Source organism: Mixophyes fleayi, chromosome 1 (genome assembly GCF_038048845.1).
Source record: "Mixophyes fleayi isolate aMixFle1 chromosome 1, aMixFle1.hap1, whole genome shotgun sequence".
Classification (NCBI taxonomy): Eukaryota; Metazoa; Chordata; class Amphibia; order Anura; family Limnodynastidae; genus Mixophyes; species Mixophyes fleayi.
Genome location: NC_134402.1, coordinates 307,557,640 through 307,578,277, shown reverse-complemented (window position 1 = coordinate 307,578,277; position 20,638 = coordinate 307,557,640). Strand labels below are relative to the sequence as shown.

The window sequence follows — 20,638 nt, the reverse complement described above, 5'->3', positions numbered from 1 at the left end:
GGCTCTCTTCATAGAGAAAGAGATCTGAAACATTGGTTCTAGCTGAAAGCCTTAGACATTAAGAAGGGGCTGTCCACATTTGATGTAAATGTGTTTATTTCACTGCTTAGTATTAAAGATTAATAATGTCAATGCAAAAATTCCCAATATTTGGCCCATAGCCAACGATAACTTCACTCTCAGTGTTCCTCTCTCTTGATGTATATAAGTATATTTTTCTTCTATCTCAGCCTATCACTATTTCTATCTTTGTGTGCAGGGACTGATGTGAGTGAGTGGCGCTATATATATAAATTAATAGATGATGATGATGATATGTAAACTTCCATTAACTCTTCATCTGTTTATATACGTGTCTAAACCTTCCTCAAATTGCTGAATCTCCCACAACAGTTTTTTTGTCACTATGTACCTCTGAACCTCCCTCAGTAACTCTCTGTCACAATGTAGATCTGAAACCCCTCTCAGTACTCTCCTGCAGTCAGGGCCGCCATCAGGAGGTGGTACAGGGAGTACAGCCATATTAGACCCAACAGCAGATTTATTAGTGGAGGGGGGCAGTGAATTAAAGGAATTGAAGGACTCCCTTTCAAGGCTCCTGAGATGTGAAGGGTGGGGTAGGTGGCATTTGCACTAAATTAAAGGATGTGGCAGTGGACCCCATTGTAGGCAGCATGTCTGTCTTCACTCCCAAGATGTGGTGCACACCACGGCTGCCGCCATTTGCTCCAGCTCCAACACCAATATGCGTGCAAGATAGAGGCACCCGGTTCCCGTAAGAGAAGCACCCTGTCGTAACTAAAGGCATCACAGCGCTGTCAATGGTGAGGAGCCAACAAGAAGAAGCAGAGAGGTGAGGAGCCGCAAGGAACAGGGGGTTGCTGGAGAGAAGGGGGAGGGGGATAGAAAGAGAGGGGGCCCTGCCTCTTACATTTGTACTAGGCCCCACAATTCTCATGGCAGCCCTGCCTTCAGTACCCTCTGTCTTTATATATAGCTGACCTCGCAAACATTATCATTCTGTTTCTGTATATATATGAGCTTGCCACAGTATCCCTCTATCTGCATATTTCTGAACATACCTTATCAATGCTTCGTTAAATTAAAATGAGATTTAGACACATAACAAAGTCATTATAATGTACAGCTGGACCCCTCACTTCAGTATAGTATCCTTCTGCTAATTTTTGAACCTCGCTCATATCCCTCTATCTTTGTATATATGTACTTGTGTATATATATATATATATATATATATATATATATATATATATACAAATACATATAGCTCAGTTTCTGTGCATATCTGAACATCCCTCAGTATCCTTCATGTATATTTGAACCTCCCGCAGAATCCTTCTGGTCTGTGACTGTCTCTGTGTTTATTAGACCCTCCTTCAGGATCCCTCTGCTTATGTATATGTTTAACCCCACCCCCCATTCATGTCCCTCTATCTCTGCACCTCTTTCTGTTAACCCTGTCAAGTCCAATCCAATCAGATGAAATAAAAAAAAGAAGCTTTACAGCATGACAGAGGTAATACTGATTATTGCCTCTATATACAGCTCCAACCATTTTCTTCCATCTCTTGGTATACCTGAACCTCCCCTACTATCCCTCTGGAAGTATATATATATATATATATATATATATATATATATATATATATATATATAGCAGTGGCGCACGCAGGGGGCAGTTTCTGAGTCTCCAGAAACCCCCCCTGCGCTAACTAAGTGGCCACCATATCGGCACTGTCCTATACAGCAGCCACGGCACTGTCAAAGAAGCGTCTGCGGCGGTGCTGTATTGTATACAGCACCGCCGCGGACGCTTCTTTGACAGCACCACGGCTGCTGTATAGGACAGCGCTGCTGAAACGGAGCTGCTGCGCATGCGCTCTCTCTCTGTTTTTTGGGGGTTTTTTGGGTCAGGGGGGGGGGGAACCCCCCCTGACAATCCTGCATGCGCCCCTGTATATATATATATATATATATATATATATATATATATATATATATATATATATATATATTTATTGGACCCTTCTTCAGCATCCCTCTGCCTATATACATGTGTAAACGTATTTTTATAAATCGGAGCCTCCCCTAATATAGTTCTGTCTGAATACACCTCAGTATGCATCTGTCTTTGTGTATATTTTAACCACTCTTATGATTTCTCTGTATAGAACTGAACCTGCCAATTATCACTTTCTCTGTGTGTATTAGAAGCTCAGTATCACTGTGTATATCTCAACCCCCTCTGGCCTCTCTCACTATCCTTCAATCTATGAATATCTGAACTAGCCACAATATCCATCCATCTCTGTGTATATCTAAACCCCCCTCAATAGCTCGGTCTTTGTGTACATCTGAACCTCTCTAGTATCTCTGTGTATGTCAGAACCACCCTCAGTCTGCCTTTGTGTGGATCTGGATCAATCCAGTGTCACTATCCTTATGTTTATCAGAACCTCCCCCAGTTTTTCTTTCTAATCTGTCTATGTATACATATAAACCACTCACAGTATCCCTCTACCTGTGTCTGGACCTCTCTCAGCATCCCTCTGCCTCAGTATATATCTCTAATTCTGTACAGACATATTCCTCTTTCATTCTCTATTGGTGTGTCTCTTCATGTATAGCCACTCACCAAACCATTGTACCTTATTATAAAAATGGCTGTTTGATCTGCTCCTGTATGGGTATTGTCTGCGTATTAAGCTTACAATAAATCTGTATTCTGTTCACCCCCTTTTGCATGCACCTTACACTAAATATCTGCCCCTCCTCTTCTCTTTGTATAATTTTGATTGCATTTCTGCAACTATCTTTAATTTCTATTTTTATATTCTTTGCCTTTTACTATATCCTTCCTCTTCCGTTGCCCTATGAATTATATCACCCCCAAAGAAAAGGTGCCTACTTGATTGATGAGGGTATTAGTCAATCACAGACATATAACAGCTGTGATGTCACAGTCAGTACAGGACAGGTGTAAAGGACTGCCAGGCCGTCTTTGGTCCTACTCATAGTGCCCCTTCCCCTCCCCCTGCCCCCCCCCCCCCCCTGCCTCTGTCCTGGGTTTACCTACTAATAGCTGAAACATGTAATGAAGGCTGGAGCTGCCAGCTACGGTGTGCTCATATATGTGTCACCCTCTATATAGAAGTGTATACATGTCAGCATAATGCAACCCTTCAAAAATCAACACACAAATACTCATTGCTCACACCCCTCTTGTTTGCCCTACAGATACGATCCTTTGCACAAACGTATTGTACATGTCAATTTGTATATGCATTATATATATATATATATATATATATATATATATATATATATATATATAAATTGGAATGAACACATATAAAAAAAGATTGTTGAAAGCCATAAATAGCATTTTACATATGTATTGAAATACAGTTTATGAATTATATTAAATACCAACATGTGAACATGATTTGTGTATGAGTACAAATGCAAACACTAGCAAACATATACTATAAACTAATATATATTAGTACATATCAATAAATACATACACATACATATATAAATATGTGTGTGCGTATGTTCATATTTTGTATGTGTATGTGTATATGTATGTATGATGTATGTATGTATATATATATATATACATATATATATATATATATATATACATATATATATATATATATATATATATATATATATATATATTTATTTATTTGTCATTGGGTGGAAATATATAGTGTGTATAGATATATATATATATATATATATATATATATATATATAAATTTATATATATATATATCAATTTATATACATCCATCTACTCCTCTCAATCAATTGCCTTCTGACCCACAAGCCACAAAATGAGAGAAAGAGGGAGAGAGATGGAGAGAGAGACGAAAAGAGAGAGAGAAAAAAAACAGGAATAGATTGTAAAATCAATGCTACTTACAGCTTAGCTGGTGCGAGAGGATAAAGCTGTGTCTGAGGGATGCTGAGGAGGCGGTCTCTCCCTCTCTCTCTCTCCCTCTCTCTTTCTCGCTCTCTCTCTCGGGCTTTCTTGCTCCCCCCTTTACAGAAGGAAGATGAAGACTAGGAAAAAATAAATCAATGTCTTTGTGGTGTGAGGTACTTTCTCTGTGTTGACAGGGCTTTTCCTATTGATTTACAGTCTCCGAGACACCTCTCCCTCTCCCCCTCTCTCTCCCAGATCCATTCACAGACAGCTCCCCTCTCTCTCCCCAGCACAATGGAATAATCAATACGCACAGACACACACACACACACACACACACACACACACAGGCATACACACACTCAACACTGTGCTGGGAGACTGAGCAGGTGCAAAGTGAAGTAGACTGTGAGACACTGCTTCCTACCTCTGGACATGAAGGGGGAGGTGGCCGAGGGACAGTTTAAAGGACAGCAGAGGTGTCAAACAGACTCAGACACTTCAACTCTCAAATGTGGAATGTGTAATAAATCCAGAGAAAAAGAGATTGATTGGCTGCTTCAAGAGAATGGGGAAGACAGAGGAGGTGAGGGTGATATTTCCATAATGGCATATTCTCTCCTTATAGTATGGATTTGTCCAAATAGACCTTCAACTCTAACAGACCATACATATCTGTAGGTTTCCTCTGATATAATACTATTGAACCAACACCTCAACATATACCCATAAGCATTACTTAACTGCAAATTGTTTACATATTAAAAAAACATATGATTATATATATATATATATATATATATATATATATATATATATATATATATATACACATACATACACACACAGTCCTAAATAGTCCACAAGACTACTGACTTTTACTAAGATTCAAAAGATATATTTGGACATCACATTTAGAGGCTCTCTAAATATTGTAGAAGAGATTCAGGATTTCTATCTACAACTCAATGATTGGACGGCAATATAATAGGCAAGGCCAGTGATCATAAAGATGCCAAATAGGAAGCCAGTGGCAGAGCATGCTTTCATGCCAAATACCATTTACAATAAAAGACATATAGTCTTATGGATGGTCAGGAAAAGTGGGAGCCACTAACAAGTTTTGGGCGAGGCATTTGATGGAACAAGGTAGAGAGTTCCAAAGAAAAGGTTCAGCAGATGCGTGAGAGGAAGCAACAAGAGATCTGCTGTCAAGAGGAAGATTGGAAAAATACTTTAATTTTCCAATGTAGTGTAAAGCCGTAGATGGCTTTGTATGCTAGGGTACGCTTTTTCACTTTATCCGGAGTGGTATAGGGAGCCATTGCAAGGACTGGAATAGTGGAGCAGCAGAAGAAATGTGGTTGGTGACAGAAGCATTCAAAATGGACTAAAGAGGAGCGAGTCTATGGAGGTGAATGCCAGTTACCAGGGAATTGCAGTAACCAAAGCATGATGTGAGCGAGTGAATCAAGGTATTGGTGGTATCATGTGAAATGCTGCCCATTCACACAGCAGAGTACATGGGCAATTTGGTTAGACCAAGTTGTCAACAGGCTGAGCAAAATGACCAGCAATGTCAATCAAGATCTGATCGAGACTGATCTGATATTAATCTGTACTTGAAGAAAATCTGGCTATTTTATGGCTCCGACCTGACAGCGTGCAGAGAAATGGCTGAGCAAACTATCTTGCCCCAAAAAGGCCAGACTTGCCGTGCAAACCAAGTAACAGGACCTGCTCCTTATCCTGTAAAATATTTGGAGAACAGTCTTGGAAACAAGTTGAACCCCCCACTTTGGCGGCCCTGCGATCCTATATCTGGTTTATTGCCCGGATGGAACAGATTACATACCACCTGCATGATAAGGATGATAAATTTCACCAGATTTGGGCTCCTTGGCTTTACTTATAACCCCATACCTCTTGTACCAACTCCTTCCTCCTAAAAAGACTCCCTAGGTTCATAGGTGGCCTGACTCTTGACTCTCGATGCTGTTTCCCTTCCCAGAGAATCAAAGTTGTAATCTCCTCTGAAACTTTTATTGCCCCTCTTCTATTTATTTGTTTCTCCTCTTAAAAAAGAAAGATAGGGGTAAGGAACTGTGTGGATAATTGGGAAGTGTGTTCTCTTTTTCTTTCAGTCTCAGTGCCCCCCCCTCCCCCTCCCCCACCTCACATTATATTGTTATAAAATGTTATCGTTTCTTGAGTATTCTGGATAACAATTGTATACTTACCTGTCTGTTTATTGTCAACCTCTGGCTATTTTATATATTTGCTACTCAAATATTTTCAGCTTCATTGACATATGCCCATGACATGTACTTTTCTGTTTATGTCTCTTGCCCTGCAAATGTACTAATTGTTGATTCTTATCTGTACATGATTGTTATTTTTCAAAATAAATACATAAAAAAAATAAAAATATTTGGAGAACAGTGAGGTCACTTATTTTAAAAGTGTTCTGTAATGGAATGCGTGACTGTCACTGAAGTTAAAACACCTACAGCAACTTTCTCTGTTTCAAATACAAGCAATAATGTACTCCCTTACTGTAATGTTAAATGCATATTAGACATGATCACCAAGTGCCTACTCCTACAAACACTGTGAGGGACACTGCAAAAGAAATCTACAGCGTGAAAAACAGGGCTTTTTACAATATATTTTAGGAATGGTGCTGCAAATTATGGAAAAAAAACCTTACACAGAAATCCCTAAGTTCCAAGTAATTATGATGAATTGAGGGGATAGGAATCCCTTTTAGCCTTCATAAAGTTTGAGTCATACTAAAATAAGTTTATGATCCTATTAATTCAATTTTTTTGTAGGTATTACAAAGAAAACAAACTATGCAAATAGGCAGACTGGTACATGTGCGCAGAGATTTGGAACCATTTTAGCAGTCCCTACTTGATCTGCCGCTACTTGCAATTTGTTGCCTTATGAGTCCTGCTTTCTCCGCTTTTCATGGTCTATGTTCCAGCCGGTCTTTCTATTTGAGACACTGCTCCTTCTCGTCCTGTGTAAGGTAAGGTGTAATTTCATTATCTTTCCTTTTGCAGGCTTGAGAAAGTCCACAAAGAGGTGGACGAAACGTGTTGTCAATTATTTCCGCCTGGTCTGCAGAGTATATGACCTATTGTCCTCATTTTCACTGATGCCGCTAGAATCTAATAGAGCGAACAAGGTTTGCCAGGAACGGTTTGTGTGAAGGAAAGTGGATACCTGGATCATCAACAGGTGCAGACCTGCTTCTTACATCGGAGCATACACATTGGAACTAGTAAGGACGGAGGAGACAAATCAGGAACCGTTCTAACACCGCCGGGTGGTAAGGGAGACTGTAAGTGCGAATCCAGTTTGCTAATTCTCCTGATTGTCCAACGAGGTTCTTACCAAGCTCAGAACTCTGTCCATTATGATACACATTCAACTCCTTCATTAAATCGATGCCTGTTTGCGAACAGAGAATAGGGCCACTACCACTGGCACCGTTTTGAATATCAATTTGGACATATGCATTTTATTTATTATGTTGATCAACAGTATCATACTGCAGTACCGATAACAACTATGCTATTTTAGTGGGGTTTCACTTGTGCTTTTATATATTCTACTTGGTAAAGACATATATATCCTACATAGAGGTTTTTCCAGGTTTTTTTATGTGTTCTGTATGAATAAATTGTTATTTTTCTAATATTGCCTTGGATACTCATCATTCATTGTTCAACTGACCTCGATTGATATACACTTTTTGTAATCTCCTTTCAGCGCTGTATGTTTCTTGTATCTTTCCTTTTGCAGCCACAAAACATCATCTAAAGCTGACTTTATGCTGATATTGCACACAGTGAACTTCACTTAATACTACAATATAGCTTTGGGTGGAGTAATGTTTTGATTTTTAACAGGCAGTAAAAAGTAGACATGTTCTCCAAAATATGTGGGTCTGCTTTGTCCATGTTTACACTTCTATCCATGCCTACAACATGCAGAAATGTAACATAAGTTGTTGGTCTGGGGTCGTATTTACCATTGTCTAATTAATGTACATAGTTTTGGTGCACTGACTTAAGTCATATATAGGTACAGTTGGCCTGTGGTTTCTTTTCCAAATCCCCTTAATTAACTAACCATTACCATATTCTGGTAGTTTCACTGCTTGCATGATCCAGAGTTTAATATTTAATAACTCATAGACATAAGGAGTGGGTGGGGTGGGTTTAACATGAATAATTCAAGAATCAGATAAGTGTGTGTCACGCTCCGGTCCCGCATACGGGCACGTGTCTCGTTACCTGCCTCTCACTGATCATGAAACCGGCATGTCCTGGCGTCAGGCTCACACCATTCATTGATCTACAGTCAGATCTGCGCAGGTGCAGAGTCTGTTTCCCTTCAGGACCTCCTCCCTTTTCCTGGCTAAGAGATATTGGAGCACTATTTAAACCTCCTGGATTCACCTGTCTGACGCCTGTTCTTCAAGCTCACTTCCTGCAGCCTGTGGTTCTGGTTCCTGTCTTCCTTGTGGATTGTGTCTACTTCAGTTTGCTCTCAGCTCGTGACCTGTGTTGAACTATCACTGCTCCAGTATCTCTATTACCATCTCCAGAGTACTTCATCGTGACAGCCTCGGTTCTCTCATCGCTACCTCTCAGAGCCGCTACTACTTCTCTGACTCATCAGCTGTTGTCCACTAGTTACCATAATTACCTCTGACTCCTCTCAGCTTCTACTCTGCATAGAATCTCCGCTGTTCATAGTATGTCATTTATCATCTCCTGAATACTACATCGTGTCAGCATTGGTTCTCTCTCTACTGCCGTTTAAGCTCCGAATGCTCCTAGGACTCCTCAATCGTAGTCCTAAGTCTCCATTGCTGCATTCTCTTCTGTGACCGTCAGTATATTATCACTGTTCCCACTGAGTCTGCCTTCCTCTCTCAGACTGCCCACACCTGCTAAATTTGATGGGGATCCTAAAGTATGTTGTGGTTTCCTTAACCAATACTCAGTAACTACATAGTTTTACTAGCCACCTTCCGACGAATCTTTGATGACCCCGGACGAGTTTCCTCAGCCTCTGCCAGCATCCTCAGGCTTCGTCAAGGTTCTCACACAGTCGCCCAGTACGTCATATAGTTCCGTACTCTCTCCTCGGAACTAACTTGGAATAATGATGCCCTTGTAGCAGCATTCTGGCAAGGTCTCTCCGACTGGATTAAGGATGTACTAGCATCCCAGAAACTTCCTACCACTCTGGATGCCATAATCTCTCATTGCAATAAAGTGGATCTTCGCTTCCGCGAAAGGTCGGCGGAGAAAGAACATCCCAACCGTCCATCCTTCAAGTCCGCTCCTCGTTCCCATTCAACCTCTCCTACTCACGAGGAGCCTATGCAGATCGGGAGGACTCGGTTAACATCCAACGAGAGGGATAGGAGACACCTTAATAAGTTATGTATTTATTGTGGAGAGCCGGGCCACTTCCTGAATTCTTGTCCCAGGAGGCCGAGAAGTGCCAGGCCCTAGTCTGCTCTAGGGAGGTCAGATTTGGAGCATATAAAACCTTCCCGCCTTCCGTTTGTTTCCTTACAGTCTCCTTATTATGGGATTCCTCTAAAAAAATGTCACAAGCACTAGTGGATTCGGGTGCTGCCGGGAATTTTATTTCTTGGTGTCTAGTCTCTCAATGTTCCATTCCTATTCTGCCCTTGGAGACGCCCATTACCATCACTGCCATCGGTGGTTCCCAGCTCCCTGGAAGTGTGGTTCGCTACCAAACTATGCCACTCACTCTCCGTATTGGGGTTCTCCACTCCAAAGTAATCTAATTTCTCGTCTTACCACACTCCACCACTCCTGACATCTTGGGTCTTCCTTGGCTGCATGTACATTCTCCTAAATTGGATTGGAATACCTCTGAAGTTCTGGCCTGGTGGTCTCATTGTCAATCCAGTTGTCTGACTCAAGTCAAACCTGTACGGATTCTATCCTCCTCTACAGAATCTCCTCTTCCGGGCTTATCTCCTCAATATCAAGTTTTTTCTGACGTATTCGATAAGGTCCCCGCCCGTGGGATTGTCCTATAGAATTACAATTAGAACCCTCCCAGAGGACGAGTCTTCCCACTCTTCCAGCCAGAGACATCGGCCATGTCAGTATACGTCAAGGAAAATCTCCAGCGAGGCTTCACCAGGCAGAGCAGGGTTCTTTTTTGTTAAGAAGAAAGACAGATCTCTCTGCCCCGGTATTGATTACCGGGGTCTTAATGCGGTCACAGTAAAAAATCGCTACCCCATCCCTCTCATTCCCGAATTGTTTGACCACATCAAGGGGGCCAAGGTCTTCTCTAAATTGGATCTATGAGGGGCCTACAACCTTATCTGCATACACTCCAGAGACAATGGAAGACAGCATTCAATACCTGTGAAGGACATTACGAGTACTTAGTCATGCCCTTCAGACTTTGTAATGCTCCAGCTGTCTTCCATAGCTTCATTGACAAAATCTTCAGATACCTTCTCTACTCTTATGTGGCTTACCTGGATGACATCCTCATCTTCTCCCAGGATATCCACTCCCATCACAAGCATGTTATCGAGGTCTGTCCAGACTCCAGAAAAACCAACTGTATTGTAAACTCGAGAAGTGTTCCTTTAAAGCCTCTTCCATGCCATTTCTGGGATATATGATCTCCGGTTCTGGGCTCCAGATGGACCCTGAGAAAGTTCGGGAGATCTTGGATTGGCCACGTCCGGTCACGCTTAAGGCGGTGCAATGCTTCTTAGAGTTCTTTAACTACTACAGACAGTTTATCCAGGGTTATTCCACTATTGTTGCTCCCATCACAGCTCTTACTAAGAAAGGAGCCAATACCAAGGATTGGACGGAGGAGGCCGTGGAGGCCTTTTTTTTTAAACTAGCCTTCTCTTCTGCACCCATCCTCAGACAGCCCAACCTCTTGCAGACCTTCTTCCTAGAGGCAGATGCCTCCGCCATTGGAGTAGGAGCAGTGCTCGCCCAGAAGTATCCACCTAACAGACTTCTTCCTTGTGCCTTCTCCCGCAAATATCTACCCGCGGAGCGGAATTATACGATTGGAGACAGGAAACTGTTGGCCATGAAGTTGGCTTTTCGGAATGGCGCTATCTATTGGAGGGGGCTCAGCATGTGGTCACCATATTCACTGATCACAAAAACCTCTTGTATTTAGAATCTGCTCAGTGCCTCAACCCTCGCCAGGCCCATTGGTCACTGTTCTTCTCTCGTTTTAACCTCCACGTGACCTTCAAACCGGGTCATTTAAACAAAAAAGCAGATGCGCTTTCCCGGGACCTTCAACTCTAACTTGAACTCTGATCTACCCCTCAGTCGTCCCATCTTGGATCCGAAATGTCTGCTAGGACTAACCACCACCACTTCTCCTCCACCCAGCAGAACTTTTGACCCCACCTCTCTTCGGAAGAAGCTGCTCCGCTGGTTTCATGCCTCCAGGTTCTCCAGACACGCCGCCTTTCTGAAAACCTGTGAGCTGGTATCCCGTTCCTATTGGTGGCCCACCCTTCGACCAGACGTCAAGGATTTTGTGGCCGCTTGTAACATATGTGCCCAACATAAAAGTCCCTGTGTAGGTCCTATGGGTCCATTACAACCTCTGTCTATACCAATTAAACCCTGGACCCATATCAGTATGGACTTTGTTACAGACCTTCCACGCAGTAGAGGATTCAAAACCATCTGGCTCATTGTGGACCGTTTCTCTAAAATGGCCCACTTTATTCCTCTCACAGGTCTACCTTCTTCCTCGGTACTTGCCCAACATTTCATCAGAGAAACATTTCAACTGCACGGTTGTCCTATGGAAATTGTATCTGACAGAGGGGTTCAATTCACCTGCAAATTCTGGCGTGCCCTGTGTAAAACTCTCGGCATTCAACTCAACTTTTCCTCGGCCTATCACCCAAAATACAATGGCCAAACGGAAAGGGTGAATCAAGACCTGTAGACTTTTATCAGACTATTCTTTTCTGCCTCCCAGGACAATTGGGTCGACCTACTTCTAGGGCCGAGGTTGCACATAATAACCTCTTTCATGAGTCCACCGCTGCTACTCCATTCTTTATAGTCAGTGGGCTTCATCCTCTGCTCCTCAAGTTCTCATCCCTCCCACCAACCCATGTTCCTGCTGTTGAGGAGACCATACGTGACTTTTCCACCATATGGACCCAAGTGGTTGCCCATCTCAAAAAGACTTTCTCTCATTACAAGACTTTTGTGGACAGTGACTCATCAGCTGTTGTCCTGAGTTACCACCACTACTTCAGTCTGCCCTCAGCTCGTGGTCTGTGTTGAACTATCGCTGCTCCAGCATCTCTATTACCATCTCCAGAGTACTTCATCGTGACAGCCTTGGTTCTCTCATCGCTACCTCTCAGAGCCCCTACTACTTCCGTGATTCATCAGCTATTGTCCCGAGTTACCACCGCTACTTCAGTCTGCTCTCAGCTTGTGGCCTGTGTCAGAGCCGCTACTACTTCCGTGACTCATCAGCTGTATTCCGAAGTTACCAAAGCTACTTCAGTCTGCTCTCATCTCGTGGCCTGTGTTGAACTATCGCTGCTCCGGTATCTCTATTACCATCTCCAGAGTACTTTATCGTGACAGCCTCGGTTCTCTCATCGCTACCTCTCAGAGCCGCTACTACTTCTCTGACTCATCAGCTGTTGTCCCGAGTTAGCACCGCTACTTCAGTCTGCTCTCAGCGCGTTGCCTGTGTTGAACTATCGCTGCTCCAGTATCTCTATTACCGTCTCCAGAGTACTTTATCGTGACAGCCTCGTTTCCCTCATCGCAACCTCTCAGAGCCGCTACTACTTCTGTGACTCATCAGCTGTTGTCCACTAGTTACCATAATTACCTCTGACTCCTCTCAGCTTCTACTCTGCATAGAATCACCGCTGTTCCTAGTATGTCAGTTATCATCTCCTGAATACTACATCGTGTCAGCATTGGTTCTCTCTCTACTGCCGTTTAAGCTCTGATTGCTCCTAGGACTCCTCAATCGTAGTCCTAAGTCTCCATTGCTGCATTGTCTTCTGTGACCGTCAGTATATTATCACTGTTCCAGTGTCTCTACCACTCACCTGCTGGTACCAGTGTTGCTTCTTGGCATCCCCTGACTCCTCCACATCGTTCTGCTGTTCACTCACTCGCGGGACCGCGACCTGAAGGTTTGTTGCCGCTAAGACCATACTTCCTTGTGGGGGATCCTGGTGAAAAGGGATCTATTTCCAGTATTGCCAACCGTGACAATGTGTATAAATATTTTTAATGCTCTTCTGGATGCACATCTACACCGTATTTCCAATAAAGGTACCTATGGTTTTCCTACAATAATAAGACTCTCTAACACAACTTGCGCTATCTCCATGGCTGTATGTACAACGTGGAAACTGTACTCAGATACTCCTTTAGCTCATTTATAAGGGGACTGCACACAAATTCCATTTCACAATAACATTATTTGCATATTATTATTGTTCATGTTAGCTTCTGCTAGAAAATAGGCATATAAAATATACAAGAGATGTCAATATATGTGTAATCTCCTGTAAATTGTATCTATGTCATTGCTTATATCTAACAAGTTCTGATGCTATCACTTCATTGTGTTCACTAGGACACTACTGAATTAAAATCTCCTATCATAAATTATATGCATTATAGCACCTAAGGACAGGTGATTTTCATGTGCCTATGGTTTCTTGTGCCACACTCTAATGCAGAACATCATTGATACCTAAAAACCCCACAGAGAACAAGAGTCTTTGAGGCAGATTCAATTCCCTGCGTTGTTCTAAAGAACAATGCGGCACACTAACTATTACCGTTACTACAGTAATAGCTGCGCATTATTACCGTTATTATGGTAATAGCTGTGCATTATTACCGTTACTATGGTAATTTCTCAGCTGATTTTTCTTCGCAGCTCTGTTAGCCGCGAGCAAAAATCTGCGTTAAAATTACCGTAGTAATTGAATTGAATCAACCCCTTTATGTTAATGCTGGATGGACCATAGCAGAATCATGCATTTTAATTTCAGTTTGTGGTCCATCCAGCATTCCCTCTGAATGCCCCTGTGTACTGTGTGTGTTCTTAAACAATAATCTTATGAAGTGCCTGTTAGGCTATATTCAATGAAAAGCACCCATGTGTACTAGGCTTAAATGTTGTTTTTCAACTAGAAGGCAAAAAAAAAAGGGATAATACTGTTTGCAAATCATTTTATTATCAAATTAAGAATACTTTTTTTAAAACAAAATTTGATTTAACGCCTCCTTTAATATGGGCCAATTATAAAAGGCTATTTCATTCTGGAGATGCACAGTGCTTCTGCTTTATAAGGGGAAAACCTGTGAAATGACACTGTGGCGACACAACGACTTTGTGATAACAGACTTTGTCAAGGATGGATGCTGTACCATGTGGAGGACGGCTAATTAGATTGAAATATAATTTTTCATATATTTTAATCCAATTACCAATTAGAAGCAGCACTACAATAAAGAACCATTTTAATATGTATTATTTACATCTCAGAATAATACATATATGTATTCAACACACATTATTTCAGTCTTAATAAATGTGTTTTAATAAATAGTAATTTTAACCAATAAAGAAAGGTGGGGAATACGCTATAAAAGGCCACTCCCCACATAGTACAGCATCCTTGACAAAGTCCTATTGGGCGAAACGCGTTGGTGGCTTTGAACACAGTAACACAGAGACCTGATACCCTAACCAGGAAGGGCGCCGGAAGGGACCAAGTGACGTATTCGGTTCACCTGTGTGTCAGCTGAGCCACATGTTTAGATGTAAGGAGACGCCGAAAGAATACCTCATAGGATTATTCGTGTGGGAGACAAGAAGAAAGAATGGACGTCATCAGGAAGAATTTCACAGGGCAAGGTTAATAATTAGAATAAGGGACAAAGTCTGGGGACGTCCGTGGTTCTCCAGAAAGAGCTCCGCTGTGCACAACTCTGCAAAAAAAGGCTTTAACATCAGTGTTAATACATCAGCAGCAGCAGATCCTATCTTATTGTCAGGCGCCGTCCCGCACTCTTACCTGGTGCCAGAACGGACGCCCTCTCTGCTGCTGCTCATCCCGTTGCTAGGCAACGGGACGTCACTTCAGGCCTATAAGGAAGTTTGGGGGCACGCGCCCGAACATTGCGTCTCCATTGCTAGGCAACGGAGACGCTAAGCAGCGCTTCCTGACGGCGGTCAGATCAGCTGACCGCTGACCGCCGACCTCCACTCCCACCAATGATAGGTTTGGCACCACTATTTAAACTAGACTCTGGCATCACTAGAGTGCCAGAGTATCTAGTCTCCTAGCCTGTCTCTTGGCTCCCCTGTGATATATTCATATACATTCGTTCTGCCTGCATCTCCTGGATTCTGACCCCTGCCTGTTTGACTACTCTCTCGGATTCTCCCTGGTTCCTATTTGATCTCCTGGTTCTGACCCCTGGCTTCCTGACTACTCTCCTGCCTGGCTCCTCTGTACTTCGTTGCCTGCACGGATTTGACCTCAGATTGTTGACTACGATTGTTCACCCAACCTCGCTGGTAGCAGCGCAAATACCAGCAGGTTCTACTTCGACTACGGCAAAACAAACTCTTCTGTAAGCTTGAAAAATGGATCTTTGAAGTTCCTCAGATACCATTCCTGGGGTATATTGTCTCTGGTTCTGGATTGAAGATGGATCCGGAGAAGGTTTCCGCTATCACCAATTGGCCTCGACCCCTGAGTCTGAAAGCTGTTCAACGTTTCATTGGTTTTTCTAACTATTATAGACAATTCATTAACCAATTCTCCACGTTGATTGCTCCTATAACAACTCTCACCAGAAGATCAGCTAATCCGAAGGTTTGGCCCCCGGAGGTCGTTACTGCTTTTGCCTCCCTGAAAGAGGCCTTTATGTCTGCTCCTGTCCTATCTCAACCAGATAAAAAGGAACCCTTCTTTCTAGAGGAGGATGCATCATCTGTCGGAGTAGAAGCTGTTCTCTCCCAGAGATCCCTCTCTGGAGTTTTTCGGCCTTGTGGGTTCTTCTCCAAGAAATTTTCCTCCGCTGAGCGCAATTATGGAATCGGCGATCAAGAATTACTTGCCATCAAGCTAGCACTAGAGGAATGGCGTCACCTTCTCGAAGGAGCAAGACACCCGGTGACTGTCTTTACGGACCATAAAAACCTAACCTATCTCCGAGAGGCACGCTGCCTAAATCCTCGTCGGGCAAGATGGTCTTCTTTGTTCGCTCGATTTGATTTTAGACTCACCTTTCGCTCCGGTGCTCAGAATTCTAGGGCGGATGCTCTTTCCCGGTCCTTTAATGAATCTGATGAGACACCTGCAGCCAAACCTCCTCACATCCTCGAACCTTCTAGTATAATCGCTCTAACTAGAGCCAAGAGTCCCCCAGTTGGCTGCTCCTACTTGGAACACCACCTTCGCTTGAAAGCCCTCCGCTGGGCCCATGCTACTAAGTTTGCTGGCCACGCCGGATTCAAGAAGTCTTGATCTCTCCTTACCCGGAGCTACTGGTGGCCTACGCTCCGATCGGATCTCAAGGAATGCATTGAGTCTTGTGAGATATGTGCCCAAAACAAGATTCCTAGATTCCATCCCTCTGGGCTTCTCCTGCCTCTACCTGTGCCTGATCGCCCCTAGACTAGTATTTCCATGGACTTTATTACCGATCCCCCGCGCACAGTGAAGGCTTCAATACTATTTGGGTGATCGTCGATAGATTTTCAAAGATGGCCCACTTTGTTCCCCTTAAGGGTCTGCCCCTAAACTGGCTCAAGTCTTCATTAAAGAGGTGTTCCGGCTCCATGGTTGCCCTCAAGAAATTATATCGGACCGTGGGGTACAATTCATATCTCGGTTCTGGAGGGCTTTCTGTAAGGACCTTGGAATCAACCTAAAGTTCTCCTCAGGATATAACCCCCAGACCAATGGCCAGACGGAGCGTGTAAATCAGGATCTTGAGATGTTCATCCGCTGTTTCTCCTCCGGTAATCAAGACGACTGGTATAATTTGCTCCCATGGGCAGAGTTCACACACAACAATCATATACACGATTCCACCGGTTCCTCTCTCTTTTTTACTGTCTCTGGTGCCCATCCCATCCTTCCTGATTTCTCCCGTCCCTCAGCACCTTCTGCTCCTGCTGCTCACTCTCTTGTTCGGGATTTGGCCCACATCTGGGCATCAACAAAGGAAAACCTGTTAAAAGCATCTCAACGATATAAACAAGCCGCTGACCGCCATCGTAGTTTCCCATTCTCCATATTGGCGACAAAGTATGGCTCTCCACACGGAACCTTAGACTCCGGGTACCTTAGATGAAACCTGCCCCACGATTCATCGGGCCATTTCCGGTGACACAGGTCATTAACCCAGTAACTTACAAATTGCATCCTCCCCCCTCTCTGAAGATTCACAACTCCTTCCATGTCTCTTTACTAAAACCATTAGTTCTCAACAGAATCTCCCGCAAGACCTCCTCACCTTAGCCTCTAATAACTACCACTGGTGATGAATATGAGATCAGTCATATTTTGGATACCCGTGACTTCCGTGGGCGCCCCCAGTACCTAGTCCACTGGAAGGGTTTCGGCCCCGAAGAACGATTGTGGGTATTTAAAGAGGATCTTCATGCCCCTCGTCTTCTGGCTAAATTCATCAAGAGGAAGAACCGGAGAACCGCGACTGACACGTCTCAGCGGCTAAGTCCAAAACTCGTTGCGGGGTTCCCTGGTGAAGACCTGGGGTGTGGTTAGATTCCGCGCCTCCTTGCATAGCAGCGCAAATACCAGCAGGTAAGGCCTTCCAACTACCTTGCTCGTGACACTTATATACCTGTACCAATTCACATCTGCATTGCAACAGATACATGTATATATCATAATATACACTAAATGTGCAGTTATTTTATTATTTCTTACACTATCCAATATACTTTCACATTAATAGTGTATGTTGCGCTCCCTATTTTATTTAATTATACATAACACCTAAAAGGAGCAGCACTAGCACGGTCAGTAAGAGCGCTCACTGTCTATCATCATCATCACCATTTATTTATATATCATCACTAATTCCGCAGTGCTGTACAGAGAACTCACTCACATCAGTCCCTGCCCCATTGGGGCTTACAGTCTAAATTCCTTAACACACACAGACAGACCGACATACAGACTAGGATCAATTTGTTAGCAGCCAAATTAATCTACCAGCATGTTTTTTTTAGAGTGTGAGAAGAAACCGGAGCACCCGGACGAAACTGACGCAAACACGGGGAGAACATACAAACTCCTCACAGATAAGGCCATGGTAGGGAATCAAACGCATGACCCCAGTGCTGTAAGGCAGAAGTGCTAACCACTAAGCCACCGTACTGCCTATACTTATAATATGAAAGAGGTCACTGCCATCAGAGAATATTGCTGTAATGAAGGGGTGAACTTGGTCTGCAAGTGTTTTGGTAGGTGGTATGTGTCAAAGTAACATCCTCATTAATGCCAGGACCCAGCAGAACATTGGCCAGAGCATCACACTGCCTCCGCTGCCTTGTCTTCTTCCCATAGTGCATCCTAGTGCCATCTCTTCCCCAGGTAAATGATGCACACTAACCCGGCTGTCCACATATAAAAGAAAATTTGATTGATCAGACCAGGTCACCTTCTTTCATTGCTCCATGGTCCAGTTCTGGTGTTCATGTGCCCATTGTAGGCACTTTCGTCGGAAGACGGTTGAGCATGGGCGCACTGACCGGTCTGCGGCTATGTAGCCCCATAAACAACAAGCTGCAATGCACTGTGTGCTCTGACACCTTTCTATCAGAGCCAGCATTATTTTTTCATCTTGTGCTAAAGTAGCTCTTCTGTGCGATTGGACAAGATGGGCTGGACTTTTCTCCCCTTGTGAATCAATGAGCCTCGGGCACCCATGAACCTGTTACTAGTTGTCCTTCCTTGGACCACTTTTGGTAGGTATTAACCACTGCGTACCGGGAACACCCAACAAGACCTGTTTTGGAGATGCTCTGACCCAGTCGTCTAGTTTTAAACAATTTGACCCTGATCAGTTCCTTACTCTTGCATTTTTCCTACTTCCAACACATCAACTTCAAGAAATGACTGTTCACTTGCTGCCTAATATATCCCACCCCATGACTGGTGCCGTTGTAATGAGATAATCAATGTTATTCACTTCACTTTAATGTCCTAATGTTGTGACTGACCGATGTACATTTTCCAATATACTACCAGCAAAATGTCCTGTCTAAAAACACATTTCCCATTGATAATTCTCCCCTTCTTTCCTCACTTGGGACCTGATTCAACAAGGCACGCATACTGAGCGCAACATGCATTTGATTTAAAACACACGGAAATTGGCTTTGCGCACACCAGAGTTCAACAAGAAATGGATCTGAAGGTACGTGCGCTGATGAATTCGGCTGTAGGTCTGCTGTGCTCTACTACACAAGTTCAATACCTATGTGGAATATAAATTTGCAAAAGGCACAAAAAATAAATAAATATAGAATTAATGTAACCAGTTAATAATAAAAGCATTAATGATAAAATAGTAAAAAAAAAAGATTTTGTTTGTTATTAGCATGTAATATATTTATTAGGATGTTGTTAATGTTTACTGACCATAAAATACATTTTTACAGTTGCTCCTGATTACAAACGCATGTTATACTAGGCATACGAAACTGTCATCACAAGATATGGCAGAAAAAAAAGTATCTTTGAGGAGGTGGCGTATGTGCTTGTGCTTAGCACACCCTTACTGGAAATTGACTATGGCAAAATACCCCTTCCCCGCCCTGTTCTCTTCCCCCAAAATTGTAGACTGTAATAAGTGTTCTTTGTGTTTAAAGACGCAGCGGACAAGACTACAGTTATTGGCATGTGGACCAGTCTTGGGCATGTGCAGATTGATTTTGTGTATGATATGATCAAAATCTGCAGATATGTGCCTTAATGACTCAGGCCCTTAGTGTCCACTTATTGTTTCAATTGAAGAAACAGGTCTGTTTATCGAGGTATAAAATACCCAAGAAGTTACATATCAGGCATATCCTCACCTCACCATTTATTTATATAGCGCCACTAATTCCGCAGCACTGTACAGAGAACTCACTCACATCAGTCCCTGCCTCATTGGAGCTTACAGTCTAAATTCTCTAACACACAGATGGAAAGAGACTAGGGTCAATTTTGATAGCAGCCAATTAACCTACCAGTATGTTTTTGGAGTATGGGAGGAAACTGGAGCACCCAGAGGAAACCCACGCAAACACGGGGAGAACATACTCCACACAGATAAGGCCATGGCCAGGAATCAAACTCATGACCCCAGTGCTGTAAGGCAGAAGTGCTAACCACTTAGTCACCGTGCTGCCCATATTGGTTATAGAAAACTGTACCAAGCCAGCAGCTGAACAGCCATAAAGCTAGTTATTGCCATTTATTTCTTAGTGCATTTGCAAACATCGCCTTTTTGGCTACAATATGTCCTCTTGCTGCATACTCATAGCAAATTATGGCATCTAGGTACAATAATGACAAATTCT

General features: G+C 43.0%; 1 protein-coding gene across 7 annotated transcripts in view; it reads right to left on the bottom strand.

Moving 5' to 3' along the window:
- ZFHX2 (zinc finger homeobox 2) overlaps positions 1–4,206 on the bottom strand; it is an 81,657-nt gene extending 77,451 nt beyond the window's left edge. For 5 of the 7 annotated variants that reach the window (XR_012692546.1, XR_012692549.1, XM_075211239.1 and 2 more), the window contains exon 1: positions 3,956–4,206. The gene's annotated coding sequence lies outside the window, so the exon portion shown is untranslated. The remainder of the gene's footprint in view (positions 1–3,955) is intronic. The other 2 variants (XM_075211216.1, XM_075211223.1) reach the window with 1 other exon arrangement.
- Between the last annotated feature and the right edge of the window lie 16,432 nt (positions 4,207–20,638).